This window comes from Cynocephalus volans, chromosome 6, assembly GCF_027409185.1.
Source record: "Cynocephalus volans isolate mCynVol1 chromosome 6, mCynVol1.pri, whole genome shotgun sequence".
Taxonomy (NCBI): Eukaryota; Metazoa; Chordata; class Mammalia; order Dermoptera; family Cynocephalidae; genus Cynocephalus; species Cynocephalus volans.
Genome location: NC_084465.1, coordinates 160,905,938 through 160,921,237, shown reverse-complemented (window position 1 = coordinate 160,921,237; position 15,300 = coordinate 160,905,938). Strand labels below are relative to the sequence as shown.

At 45.0% G+C, this 15,300-nt stretch overlaps 1 long non-coding RNA gene across 2 annotated transcripts in view; it reads left to right on the top strand.

Annotated features, from left to right (window-relative positions):
• The first annotated feature begins 2,817 nt into the window (after positions 1 to 2,817).
• LOC134381272 (uncharacterized) overlaps positions 2,818 to 15,300 on the top strand; it is a 38,013-nt gene continuing 25,530 nt past the window's right edge. For both annotated transcript variants that reach the window (XR_010023927.1, XR_010023926.1), the window contains exon 1: positions 2,818 to 2,884. This is a non-coding gene — a long non-coding RNA (uncharacterized LOC134381272). The remainder of the gene's footprint in view (positions 2,885 to 15,300) is intronic.

Here is a 15,300-nt window from a genome sequence, read left to right as displayed (position 1 = left end):
TTAAAAACCAAGTTTGGTGGACTCACAGGGTGTTGAGGGTCAGTTGACCTAAGGCTGGTGAATGTACGTCGTGAACCGGAGTGGGACATTAATTAAATTGCTGAGAATGCCTGGGCCGTCGCCCACGTGACCTCCATCCAAGTTCCCCTAAATAGGCTGCCCTCCTCGTCCGTCCTTCGTTCCCCTTCGTGTGGGAGCGGTGGGATTAGCTCCATCCCCCAAGGAGGGCACTCACATGAGGAAGCAGGACAGAGCTTCAGCATCAGGACTCTGGGGCAGGTGCCCGCGGGCCAGGGACTTGAAGCGCTGCCAGCGTCGGAAGTTGTCGTAAACACTCCTGGGGTTACAGGAGTCCTCTGGCGCGGCCTTGGCCTGGGAGGGGGCCTTGCCGCCCTCCCCACCAGCCCCATGTGGATGTGTCCCGTCGTTCCCTGGGCCCACGGTCTGAGCCGGCTGGGCTGCTGGAATGGGGGCTGGGAGGGTGTGGCCTGGGAACCAGTACCCCTCGCCAGCCCGCGTGCCCCCGATGGATGCAGCAGGCATCACGGTCCCTACAGCAGGAGCTGCCAACAGCAGGGGAGCAGGACACTGAGCACCCCCGCAGAGGGCCCCTGGAGCACTCCAGTTGAGGGGGGCCTGAGCCAGGACAGTGGTCTGAGTGTGAGAGGGCTCTGCTGGAGCCCCTTGTGTCCTGACTGGGACAGTGATGTTGAAAGTCCCGGCCCCACTCGGGCCATGGCCAGCGGCTCCCACCCCCTGAGGCGTCCTGGGGAAAGCAGACCGCACCAGGGGGCCACCAGGAGGGAACGCTGACATCACGAGGGCAGGTGGGGGCTGCTCGCAGGGCGGCCCGGGGCCTGGGTCGGAAGCAGGCGTGGGAAACAGCGGACCGAAGGAAGTGAACGGAGGGTTCAGGGTCACGTTGGGCCCCAGCACTGCAGATGCTGTGGAGACAGAGGAGAGGGGCGGATGAGCAGGAGACGCGGCCACCAGGGCGGAGGCTCTCCCTTCCCTTAGAGTCAGCGTGAACCAGAGCGAGGCATCCCAGCAGGTGAGGGCCATAGGACGGGGAATTGTGCAGTTTGTCCCCAAGTGAATTTCATGCTCCCCCTCAGGTGGAGGATCATTCTACTAGAGAACTTGCTTCTCGTTCACTGAGACCCTCTGAGCCCTGTCAGTCAAGAAGTAACACCTAAGCTTCCCCTGCCTCTGAGAAGCTCCCCAGGGTGTCCCCGGCACGTGGACCCGCCAGCCTCGTGGGGTTGCCCCTCGATGTGAGTTGGGGTGGACTGTGCTTGGCGGCACAACGCCCCTCAGTGTGCGCACCCCCACGAAGGGCACCTTCTCCAGTGCCAGTTGCAGGCGCCCACATGGCCTATGTGAAGCCAGCAGATTCACAAGGTTATGAGCCCTTCTCTTTCTCAGTGCTCCTTTCCCTGATGCTCCTCATCAACCCGTCGTAACCCAAACAAATGAACTTGAACAAAACGTGTCCCCAAACGAGCGCCCAGGAGCCCTGATGGTACCCCAGAATGCAGTAGCCCAGTGAGGACATGCTTCTCCTGGTACCACCCACAGCAAACATCGAACAGGGGCCAGGTTCGGGGCACACTTGTCCCCATGCACAGTGGTTCGTGCTGTCACTGAGGCAGCTCTGTTGTCAGGAGGCGGTCTGTGAGTTAGATGATGAATTCCCTGAGACCCTGTCACTGCACAGCCAGAGAGGGCTGCAGAGGACTAGAAAGGCCAGGAAATGCGGAGCCCTGTGGCTCCCAGTGGAGGTTCATAGAGACTGGAACAGCTGCTGGTGGTTAGAGTTGGCCGTGGGTAATGGAGACCTTCTGTGATCCTTCTCCTTTGAGCTCTCAGTCATGGCCCACAAAGAACCAGGCATGAGCCAGTGTGACAAAGTTGTCTGGATACATCCCTGTTCACTAGGATTTCAGGTCAACCCTAGTCAAGGAGAGCAAGGTCCATAGGACATGGTCCTAATTAACCAGGACGTATGTCCTAACTTTGAATAATAACAGTGATAATAACAGTAGATCTCCCTAATGGTGTGCTGCTCTGCTTCCTCTCTCGAAAAGGAAACCAGCCTTTCAGAACCTTCCACTGTAAACCCAGCAGCACGCCTCATCCGTCCCCTGTTCATGATGGGCTAGACATGGAGTATGAGCAAAGTCTTCATCTCCACATGAAATGTAGGGCAGAGGACAGGCCATGAGACAGGGTGGAAGATGAATGGGTCTGAAGACCCGAGTGTCCCCCAAAGGGACAGCAATTCAGAACAGCTCAGGGAAGAGCAAGCCCCATCTTGTTTGCAGTTTCTGGCTGCCCTGTCCCTGGTGAAGAAAGACAACAGCGATCTGGACCGAATGAGAAGCCATCTCTGGGCAGAAGTGAGCCGAGACTGGACTGCTGCACTTAGAGCGACGTCCAGCCTCACTGACGGAGGGGATATTTCACGGTAATCTTGGTCAGAGAGAACTGTTCCACTGAACGGTTTTCTGGCTGAGACCGTTTCTCCCCGCTACTCCTGTAAGATCTAGAATACTCCACTTGGTGTCCCTCAGGACAGTACCATAGCACAAGCTCCAGGTGTCTGAAGAAAGGACGCAGGACTCAGGCTTTGTTCTTGAGCCCCCCGGTGGCACAAGCACGACACAATCCACCACTGCCTACAAACACACGTTGACCTGTGTTGACTTAGAAACATAAGTCACCCGTTTCCCTTCTGGAAAGAGTCAGTACAACTGCTGTGTCCTTTCTCATCACCCGGTAGGTTTCTCCGGAGGCATCTGGATCCACCTGTGAGAAGCCCCCTTCCCCCTGCAGCCTCAGGATGCCAGTGGCTTCCCCCGTCTCCCGGGTGAGATGTCCTTGGGTAAGTCCAGTGCTCTCTCTTCCTCTACTTCCACCCAACCAGCTGTCCCAGGGCAAGTGTCACATTTGAACTCCCATGGATTTGAGGGGTGACAGGGGTGTGATAACACACCCCAGACCCTGCAGACTTACCTCCCTTTGAAGCCATCCCCGTAGGCTTGGGGACTGACCACGGTGGCACGGCAGTCTCCACGGTGAGAAAAGTCAAGCGCAGGACCCGGACAGCAAACTGTCAACTGCAGATGCTCAGGGTCCAATTTTAAATGTCAACAGGCTTAGAATGTAGCTCTCCAGAATTCTGCAGTGGGGGAGGGGTGGGGGCAGTTGGGCTGGTGGGGGTGGGGAGACATACCGTGCAGGGTTCTGGCAGGTAGGCAGGATTCTGAAGGTCCCTCAGATTATACAGGGGCAGCACAGTGGGTGTGTGCCTCTGAGGCAAGTTTCAAGTTGTTTCTCAGATTCACAGCACAAGGCTTCTGCCTGGTGTTCTACTCACTTCATTTCTTTCTCAACAAACCAGTTTTTGTGCCCCTCAGCCAACCCTGCTGTAGAGTGGCTGCACTTTCTGAAGGTAGCTCAGAACAAGGAATCTGATAAATACAGGGATTGTAAGGGAGGTAGGGGGAATGAGTGTCTGGAAATAGGTCTGGATTGTCTCAGCACGTCCAGCGGGCTGGGTTGCTGTATGCACATCATTCCGTAGGAAGCAGTCCTTGTACGCTCAGCTACTGTCCATTGCTGCGACCTCTGCAGACTCCCGTGGACTGGCCTTACGTACGTACGATCCCCTTTGCTGGAAAGCCATGAAAATTCATGACAGACAGCTCTGTCGCCTACATGTCCAGGACCAGAAATTCCATCATTTAGTGTCTGGGTATTATGTTGTTGTTAAGTGTTTCAATTTTTGTGTATTCAGGGTATGCTGCATGGTCATGTGTGTTTGATTTTTGTGATCTTCAGGAAATGTGTATGAGCATTTCAGTGGGTGAGGGCAGATCTATAATGATTTGTGGGGAGCAGTAGGATGAACATGTGCAGGTGCAGGGTGGGATTTGTCTGGTTGTGTATTCCGGAAGATGGAGGAGTTATACTACAAATACTGTGAGTATTTGGTACCCGCGATTTTGTATTTGCAGGTAGTGTGTGGATGTATGTATATTTGAGGGCATAAGGGGGCATGTTTGCATATTTGTCGTGTGCTAGGTAATTGTGGGTATACTGGAGGGTATGGCGGGTGGAGAGCCACATGTGTGTCGATTTTGTGTGTGTATTCAAGGGGCATGGTGGTTTGGATGAGTGTTTTTGGGCAGTGTGTGTTTCTGGTTTCAGTATGGCTATATATTCTGGGAGTTGAGCGTATGTGTATCTGTTAGAGAGTCGGGGTTCTCTGTTTATATGGAGGGGAGTGGGGGAAGTGTATCTGTATTAGAGCTGTGTGCTATGGTTCTTTGTTAGTATCTGGGGATGTGGAAGCCGGTTCCTCCTGGACAGAGGACAATGCTTGTCCACCCCCTAGTTTCCAGATTTCGGGTGCATCCACCCCTGTTAATCATCGGGGGGTGTGGGTGCATTGTGCTGTCTCCATATCTCCCTGTGTTTTTCAATGGGGTGAATTTTTTTAATCTTTGGGAAGGACCTTCCACAGACTCAACAAAACAGAATTGGGTTTCATAGTAATATCGTCCTTAGCGGTACCAGCCAAAACTTTATCTTTAAATAGCTGTTTACAGGACACCCTAGTTGGTTCCTTTTTCTTAACATATTCTTCTTTGGCCTTCTTTTTTCCTTTGTATACCTTTCTATTCCCTTTATGGATAAACTTGTCCATTTCACCCTGGTCTGCCACCACCAGTGGTACTGTCTGTATGGTTGATTTCTCATAGGTGCCAATATGGAGACCAAAATCCCATATCACACACCAGGAGCAGACTGAAGGATGTGATCTTTCATTCCAGGTGAGAACAGTTCTGTATCTGGTCCTCTCAGGTTTTAGGCATACTGGACATGTTTTATCCCTTACTCTCTCATAATTTCTTGTAATTCTTCATGGAGATTCACCCTAGGGGTGGAGACGGCACTTCCTTCTCATTTGCTCAGGCCATTCGAATGCCAGCCCTTACGCATTCTATTAGATTGGCTATCTGAGCTCAATTTTCCCCACCTTGGCAAGGTATAGCCTCTGCCACAGTGCAGGCTGAGCAGTCACAAATACAGTCTTAGACATTTCTTGGCCATTCAGCATAACACCATGTCCTCCAGTGTGCCAAAAATGGAGCACCCAAACAGCCATCTCCTCACCACTCTTCTGTTTACGTCTGCTGGTAAGTTCCACCAGTTCAGCAGAGACATATTCCCTTACACTCTTTTCTGGCTAGCAGAAATTTCTTCTCTACTGTCTCCCGGCTCCCTAGTAGCCTGGATCTTTGTTTGGATTAGGGGACATGCCTGTAATGGGCACTACTCATCTTCCTCAGTGATAATGTCCAATGAGTCACTGTTTCATGGGTCTCATCATTTGGGATTCCAATTTTCTTGAGAGATTATTGTTCTAACTTTTGCATGAGGCAGGTTTTGGTCCTGAATTTTGGCCACCTTACAAGCCGTTGCCTCAAGGTGTTCTTGCTGTTGGTCTTTTTTTTGACAGTAAGTCAGCATTAGTGGAGCAGGCAGCTGTGACATCCCACTGCAAAGCTAAAGCCTCCCCAGCCTTCTCAAGCTCGTGCTGGGTTTGTAGAGAAGGGGCCAAGCCACTGCGGTTATAGCCTGTTCACTTTCTCTTTTCCACTTTTTACTTCCAACCACTTTGCTGAGAATTTCCAACAATTCATTTGGAATTTTCTTGGCGTCCCTTTATTCACACACAGGTCTGAATCATTCAGTAAACCAAGCCAGATACCCCCACATGGAGGTCGCTGGCCAGCTTGCATTATCCCCCATACACACCAGAGACAACTGCTTTACTCTTGTCACTCTCTAGCCCATGTCTCTTCCCTTACACTGACACTACAAAGAGCTATTAGTGAAATTTGAATGGGGTAAGGAATTTGAAAGTGCTTTGGAAGTTAAAAATCAAAAACCTTGACATTTGTGCCAACCATTATCCTTGGTACTTTTTACACTTATGAATCCATTAACTCTTGGAACAACTTTGTGTGGTTATTTTAACCTGAAGAGGGCCTAAATATGAGTTGTGATGACTTTTACTTGATGTGTCCATAGTGCTAAGGTATGGAAGAGCTGGGCTTTTAATCTAGGTTTTCATGATAACCTCAGGGCACTTTTCCATTAAGTAAAAATCCTAAGGAGATACTAGTATTAAGATACTGTGTGATGAATCCTTTGACTGAGAAGTGGTTAATGTAACTACAGATTGCTGTTGTATTATAAATGCTATGGTTCTTTCCAACAAGTAATTTGTGATAATAAGCAAAACAAAATAGAATTTAAAAATTGATGAAAAACTATTGTGATTCAGAAAAAAAGAATGTTCTTGTGAATAGATTTTTTTTAAAAAGATCTTTTTGATTTACCTGTGTTATTTAGGGAAGTAGTAAAAGTAGTTATTTCTGATGTAAGAAAAGTAAGTTTGTTTTAAATGCTGCTGGATTCATTTTGACAAAAATATTGAGACATTTCTTTCCTGTATGAACAGCAAGAATCTGAAAGCATGATTCCAGCAGTTCTGCTCTGGGAGAATTAGCCCATATGTCACAGGGGTTCTTAAAAAATTTAGCTAATGTGCAAACTAGAAATACAAGAGCAGAAGGATTTTGTTTAAATTCAGTTCAACTAACATTTTTTGAACTCTTAACTTAGAGTAAGGTTTTGTTTCAAGGACTATGGATACATAGATAATGACTCCAGCTCTCATTGACCTTACAGTCAAGTTATATACTTCATCATCATCATTATCATCATGATAGCAAGCAGCTTTATCTAGCACTTACTGTGTGCCATTTATTGTTCTCTGTGCTTTACAATAATTTATCAGCACCGCACTCTACCGAGTGAGCCACGGGCCGTCCCAGCTTTACAATAATTTACCTAATCCTTGTAAAACCTCATGGAGGAGGCAGAAGTATTATCTTCATTTTAAAAGTGAGGAAAATGAGGCATGGATAACTGCCTATGGTCACATATCACTTGAATGGCAAAGCTGGGATTCAAACCAAGGTAGTCTTACCTGAGTATCTATTCTTTTAACCTTCACAGCTTACTGCATAAAAAATAATTAAAGCCCATGGCAGAATTTGACACGACACATGAGAAAGCACATCACAGTCTGGATGGAAGTCTTAATGGTGGATAGCTTAGACAATAGATGTGAGGAATAGCATTTGAAGCATCAGAGACCGTATCAGGGAAAACAAAATAGCAGATAAGCGTTAGCACAGTCAGGGAAGCATGAGCATCTTAGGTTGGTTAAAATGTAAAGTACATACTAGGAGTTCTGAATGGTAAGGCTGTGAGTTACAGCTAGAATTGGAGAAGGGATGTTGAGGGGCATTCGGGATGAGGAGTTAGGACTATATTTGATAAGCAGTAGTGTTATGACTTTCTGAATGAGGAGGTGGCAGCATCTGTGGTTTAATGCCGAAAAGGGTGGCAAAGTTCAGGCGCAAGGGTATATTTGAGTCTCGAGAGTCTGTTAAAGCAGATGATATAGAGTAAATCTCCAAAGAGGAAGTATGTGATTCAGGAAATGGACAATTAGAACATCCAAACTTTCATCACTGCTGAGCTAGCCACAGCAATAAGTCCTTATCCCAAGGCAGAGATGGTTGACTCGTTGTGTTCTTTTCTGTTTCCCTTAGATAGATTCCTCGTCAATCTCATTTGATCCTAGACATTTGAATAACTAAATACAGTGCTTGATAGTAGTTCTCAACTGCATAAAGAGTTCCATGTTACTCTCAGATTTCGTCACACTTTCATAATGGTCTCTGGTCCTTAACTCGCACCTCAGACATAGCCATATTTCTGAGGCAAAAATAATAATTTGGCATCATTTTGTTCTTCAGAGTCATTGAGTATTCACATTCTTTTGTTTAACTTTACACATCAACTCTTCAATTTCCTAAGTGTCAGTTTTCTGAAATGTAAAATTAGAGGCTATTCAAAGGGTAGGTAGAAAATGTACTAAAAATAGAGGAGGTACAGAGAGGGCAATACCATATGCACAGTGTGCTGCATTTGCGGTGGTGCAGGGCTGTACCCTATAGTGCATGTTCCTCTGCATCATCTTATTTACACCAGGACAGAGAATCTAGGCCTCTACATCTTCCAGCTAGAGATCAAGACCTCTGTAGAAAAGCCTTGAGATGACTTGCAGACATTTTCAATCAATTCATGACTACAACTCTCTAAAGCCCCAGGAAGCTGACACTGGCTCATATATACCTATTGCTCTAGTTTCTACATACTTGTATTCAAAGTGTGGCTCATGAACTGGGGTGTTGGCTTTACCTGGGAGCTTATTAAAAATGTGATGTCTCAGTCCCACTCCAGACTTATTGAATCAGAATAAGTATTGTAACAAAATCTCTAGGTTTCAGAAGCACTGGTCAACAGCCAATAAGAATTGCTGGAAGAAAACCAGAGGGAAAATGTAAAGAGTGGTAGAAGGTAGTGACTGTCTCCTGTAATGAAGATGGGATGCACAATCCAGTGAAATGCCATAAGTGGGAATGGATGTCAGCTGCTTTTATGTGCATGGGGAAAGCTTCCCTGATGGTATGACATTTGAGGACAATTCTAAATGATGCTAAAGAGCTACTCATGTGTGCAGACAGCATTCCAAGTAGAGGCGACAGCAAATGCAAAGTCCCTGTCCTATTTCATGAAGTGACATTTCTGGTTTTTTGTGGCATTCATATGAAGAATTTAGAGGGAAAAAATTCATTTCTATTAAAAAAGCCCATAAACAATTCCCTTCATGAAGTTATAGCAACCCATCTTATAAATGGTAGGACTGGGATGAATATGGGCAGTAAGTATTTTTTTTACATCTGTTAAATACGATATGCTCTACGATATGTGTAGCAAAGAGAACTGGTCTTATTTCTAAGGTCTTATGAAATACTCAACCTTGGGAGTGGTAAATAGTTATTCTGTATTAACCATTGAATATATTAAGTAATCAATTAAGTATCGTGTGTATGTTTTGAGTTAATTAAATGAGGTAAGGCTTCATTTTTAAAAGGATGAGGGAAGAAAAAGTTTTTAAAATTTTATTTTAGGAAATAATATTGCCTTCTTTTAAACAAGTATAACATTAAATGCTCACATAGATACAGTCCACAAACATATACATGTTTCAAATCCAAATATCAATGCTGTGGCAACCACAGGGTGAAAGTGAAAGGAAGATATATGAAGAAAAGAGGGACAGCACACAGGAAAAATAGAAAACAGGATGAAGGAATACTTAAGGGGAAAGAAAATGAGCAAGCAGCGCTGGATGCATAGAATAGCGGACGAGAAGAAACGAGGCCGCACGTGCTTGCAAAAATGAGGGAAGGAGTGAAAAGTGACTCAGTCGGTTTTCAATTATTAGAGGAATGGATTTTTTTTCTGTCTCACCTCCATTTCAGTGTGCTTATGCACTAGAATATTTTAAATTACTACGTCTGCCTTTCAAAAATTAATTACTGAGCACCATTCTCTGTTTTCTTGAATTTTTGCATGTAACTTTATTTTTTGACATATTTTTTATTGAAACATAAATATTTGTGGGGTACAGATTTGAATATCAGTACATGTGTGTAACATGTGGTGGTCAAATCAGGACAATTAGTATGCTTATGTACACAAAACGTAATCAATCTTTTTGACCTTTCACTAATTTCTTGCTAACCCCTGCCCCTTTCCCACCTCATTTGCAGCAACATGGATGAACTTAGAGAAAATTGTTATGAAATAAGCCAGGCACAGAAACAGAGATACCACATGTCCTCACTCAGAAGAGGGAGCTGAGAGAGAGACAGAGAGAGAGAGAGAATCACAGTAATAATTGAACTTTCAAAAAAACCAGAGCAGAACTGAACACCATTCTTTAACTGCTTTTTATCACCAGCACTTCTGACACCTTGCTCTGAATGAAATTGCTGTGGCAGCCCATCAGAAGTGACAGAATTTTCTGTTGTATATTGGCTGGTGCTAGAGCAATTTCACAACAGGGTTTGACTGAATTTCAAAAAGGATTTGCCACAATGTCCTTACTCTGCAGTAGATAGAGGTGTGGCACGTAGAAGTCTTCACATATATTGCTAATTGGCTCCTCAGATGCCAGGTGGAGTCTACACCCTGAGATCTACCTCAGTGGCAGAATTTTCCTTTTCCTCCATCTTGAGACTTTCTTTCCCCTCTTTCCTCTGATGGAGCTCACATTTTCTGGAAGCCATATGATTCTTTTTCTTGGTTTTCTTTTTCATTTTGTGGAGCACACCCTCAAGTAGCTTCCTGAGAAGAGATAGAGAAGGGTTAATTTTCTGACACTCTGCATGTCTGAAAATATCCCATTTGACTGGATATGTCCTGGCAGTCACAGTCCTTCAGAATTTTGAAGGCAGTTCTTATTCATAATCACTTAATTCCTAATTTGCTGTTGGGAATCTCAATGTCATCTTGATTCCCAACCCTTTGTATGTAAACCATTTATTTTTCTCTCTGAAGAAAAATAGTCTGCTAGAGTTGTGTCTTTGTCCTTGATGTTCCTTTGTGTGTGGCACATCAAGTTAAATCTATTTTGCTGTGCATGTAGTGGCTGTTTTTAATTTGGATGTTTATGTATTTCAGTTCTAGATATTTTTTTTGTACTGTGCTGATAATTCTCCTTCTGTTTCCTTTGCCCTCTCTTTTAGGAGTCTATTATTTTGCTTTTGGCTTCCCATAGTAATTTTCTAATTTCTTTGTTTTCTTCTGCTTTTCATCTTTTTGTTCTACTTTCTAGAATTTTGTTCTCTCTTCATTCTGATCCTTTAATCGATTTTTTTTCTCATAGATTTGAAAGTGCTCTTTTTTGTTTGCATTTTTTTCTGCTCTTATATGTTCCCAGTTATTTCCTCTGTGCATTTAGTTTTTTTTTTACCTATTAGTATTGGTATCTGTCCTTCATGTTAGAGCCTTCCCTCAAACAGTTGGTGATCCTCAAATGTTCATCTCAGGGGCTACAAATCTGATTGGAACTTTAGTGGGGGACTACTGTGTGTGGAGTTCTCTGTTTCAGGTGCCAGTGCACGATTTCATTGGAGGGGTCCCCCCAATGCCAGTATCTATGTATTTGTTTTTTCTGCTGGTCACGTTCCTAGAGAGAATCCTCTTATCTCCTGTATTAGTCCATTTCTGTGCTTATAACAAAATACCTGAACCTGGGTCACTTATAAGAAAATGAAATTTATTGCTTACAGTTTCAGAGGCTGGGAAGTGCAAAGTCCAGGGAACACATCTGGTGAGGATCTTCTTTGATGGTAGTTTTAAAACAATGCAAGAGTCTCACATGGCAGACAATGGCAGAGCAGAGAGAGAGAGGTCCTTGTGCACTCTCATTTTGAAGCCCAGAAAACCACACCTCTGACCACCATTATTGATGAATTCACTATGGGCATGGTCCTACAGTCTAATCACTTCTTCAAGGCCTCACCTTTCAATTACCATAATAGGATTTCCCACCCTCAACAGTTATAGTAGGAATTAAGCTTCTAATAATCCACAGCATCTCCTCTTTGTCCCTGGCGGGAATCCTCGCTGCTGCCACTCCCAGGGCTCGGTGGGGACAGATGAGAGAGTGGGGGCATCTCACATTTGTTGTGTAGATTTTCATCTAATTCTACTTTTTCTGTATTTCATCTCCATCCTTAGCTTTACCTTACATCCATGAAACCAGAGCCTTTTGGATCAAATTTTGGCCCTTTCTAGGGGAGGTTAGGCAGTGTTTCTTAGTTGTCAGGGGTGGGAAGGAAATCTGGTGATGTAGCTACAGACGGGGAGCTGGCAGGAGCAGGGAAAGTGTATTTCTTTGCTGCAATAGGGAAAAACAGTTAAATTTGGAATTATTGTGTGGTTTGATTTACAATAATAGAGTATAATTTTGCAAGATCCATCAATTTTGTTTTGTTTTTAATTGGCCACACTGTGACAATGATTAGAAATGGCAACAATTAAAAATGTTGCAAGACCTTGTTTGTGAGACCAGCTTCTGTGAAGCTTCCAGGGACGCAGCTTCCAGGGACTCCTGACCCAGTATCCAGAAGGTGCACGCTCGACCCGCAGGGTTTTGTCTGTTCCTCTTCTTTCTGGCAAACTCTGCATTCAAGGTTTGGTGAGGCTGTAAGCAGCTCGATGCCTCAAAATTGGGTGAAGCACGGTGGTTCTCGTATATCGTGACTAAAGTTGGTCCTTCGTTTACCAGATCTCATGTTTTTGGGTTTTTGTAGGTTGTTTTAAGGAAATTGGTGGCCAAATTCAATATGTATACTTAGGTTTCATGCACTTCAATAACACATTTACTTAAAAATAGACACCAATGAAAGGTATTCAGAGAAGTAAAAGAATAATGTGATGTGATAATATGTAATTTAGGTTGGGAGTTGTGGGAAGGACTTTTTGATGAGCTGATATTTAGGTGACGTCTGGTGATTAGAAGCCAGCCACGGGAAGATCAAGGGAAGTTCATGTTTCAAGTACAAACGAAGCTGTCCTAGCACAGGCTCTGCAAGGCAGAAGGCTGCCTCTGTTCTCTTTTCCCTTTAGTAGTATTGTGTGAGAATTATCCTCAAAAATTTCACATGTACTTTGTAATATAATGAGAAATGGCTTCTCCTGAGCTTTTAGGTGCAGTCTTGGTTCTGACGGCGACAGTAGTGTCCCGAGCCCCCTGCCTGTGCTGTCGAGCAGGGTAGCTTTTCTTTGGAGACAGCCTGGCTCTGGTCCCCCACCCTGACTCCTCTGCATCCTTCTGTCCTTCATCTCTACTGTCCCTATGCCCAGAGCACACACCCTGTCCTGGCAGGAAGCCCCAGCCCTTCAGCCCCACCGGGCACCACCTCCCCACTGCGGCCGGGCAGCACCTCCTGGGCCAGCACCGGCTCCCCCTGGACCAGGACGCCGCGGCCCAGAGGACACCTGCCTGCTCTCCAGGGCCACTCTGTTGTCAGGCCCTCGCCACCCTGTGTGTGTTTTTCACCCTGCTTTCGCCTGTGCTGGGAAGGTCTTGGGTTGTTGGCAGTTTGCTCTTCCCGGTTTTTATTTCGGTGTTTGTGAAGATAGCTCATCATCTGGTTTTGTTGTAAATGATGTTCATGGGTTTTGGGTTTTGCTTTCTAGCTTCTCCTATTTATGAGATTTCATAAGATCTCCAAATTAGGCTGCCCCTGCCATTGCCATATTCCTGGATCTCCTTTTTAAAGATCTCTGGAAAGAGCAAGTCTCTCCTTTTGCTTTGAAAATCCCTTGGGCAAGGAATATGCACTTATGTTTGAACCAACTAGTTTGTTATGAATCCAGCTCATTTTCCTTTAGTTGGCCATCTGGGGGAACTATGGAACAATGACTTTTCACGTTCTCCAGGTCACTGTGCTCCTGAAGACACCTGTGCTGACTGCTTGCTCCTGTCTGCTCCACAATACACCGCCGCCTTGTTTCTTCGGGACCAGCGTTGCAGTCAACAGACTTCAGCTAAACGCCTGACAGGTTGAACAGAATAAAAGCCCTGCTATTCCTTCACCAGAGGAATGAGTTTCCACATCTTTGATTATAAAACAGATATGAGAAAAAAATAAATATTGTATTTGGACAGTTGGGACTTAGCCCAATTGTTTTTTCATTTCACTTAAAAAAAAAGTTCTACCTTGTGTACAGAAGTCTCACTTTCTTTAATGACATTTTGTGAGTATAATATATGGAGGAAGTGGCAAACTCATAAGAGGAAAGTATTTGGTTCTAAGCTCGACTTATAGACACATTAATTTAAGAGAGCTAGAGGCAATAAACATACATTTAAACATACATTTTTGTCTTTCAATCTTTTTTTTTTTTGGCAGCTGGCTGGGTGGGGGATCTGAACCCTTGACCTGGTTGTTATGAGGCCTTGCTCTAACCAACGGAACTTACTGGCCAGCCCTAAACGTACATTTTTGTACTCAGTTGGTTAGAGCATGGTGTTCTAATGCCAAGGTCAAGGGTTCAGATCCCCAAACCAGCCAGCTGCCAAAAAAAAGGGTTATTTTTGTAGAAGGGTCAGTAGCCTTCCTACTTACAGCCTGAAGGCAGAGACAGTTACAACCCTTACTCAATAAACAGCTGAGAAGAAAACGGGAATCTGATCTGCTTCCAGACCCTGGTGTTTCTTCCTCATGCGTGTGCTAAACATCTTGAAATCCTTTAATAAGCTGCTGGTTCTGAGCTAAATTTGCATATGAGGGAATGAAGCCAAAGAGCATATGAGCAGAATAGTGCTGAGCATTGTGTGTGCCGGGAAGGGGAGAAGCTGTTGGTGTTGTTGTTGGTGGTGGTGGTGGAGGGTGTGCATGTGTGTGTGTGTGTGTGTGTGTGTGTGTGTGTCAGGGGGAGAAGCTGTTGGTGTTGTTGGTGGTGGTGATGGAGGGGGTGTGTGTGTGTGTGTGTGTGTGTGTGTGTGTGTGTGTGTGTTTGTCAGGGGGAGAAGCTGTTGGTGTTGTTGGTGGTGGTGATGGAGTGTGTGTGTGTGTGTGTGTGTGTGTGTGTGTGTGTGTGTGTGTGTGTGTGTGTGTATCCCAGTAGGAATTTTGTCTGAAGAAAGACTCAAGTAATACATTCACAGATAATAAGCCAGACTGTTTGATAAAAAAATCTTTTCAGTTCACCAATCAGCCTTTAGTACACAGCTCTTCCATGAAATACACCTTTCTAAGTGCCAAAGAGGAAATATATCATATTCCTGAACCACAGAAATAATCTCAGTAGGGATGTATGTGGCAGTCGGTGAATCTCTAACTCCACTGATGGCCCAGGCACCATATAGCAGAGGTCACCAGTGTCAAAATTGTATTGACTTGCAGTGATGAGAAAGGGCTGAGGAAATTTATTAGGGTTGGGGTAATGGGAGGGACTTATTCATGCAAAGTCTGTAAAGGAGAGGAGGAGATTAGGTATGTTCTGGGGATAAGAAATGGGCTGCTTATGTCACATTGTGGATATCACTGAAGGCTACTTGAAAATTGGTGCAGATTTTATGTCTTTTTCCCACGTTGCCTGCTTGATAGGCTGCAAGTGCAGAAATACTTTGGCAATATCTCTTTATCTGTTGAATGTTGTGGCACTCAGTCAGTCAGTAGCTAATTTGTGGCCTGCTTGTTTGCTTATATTTTACTTCCCTTTGAAGCCTGTTCTCAAAGCCACTCGTTCAGGACTGAATACCCAGCACGGGAAAAAAAGACATCA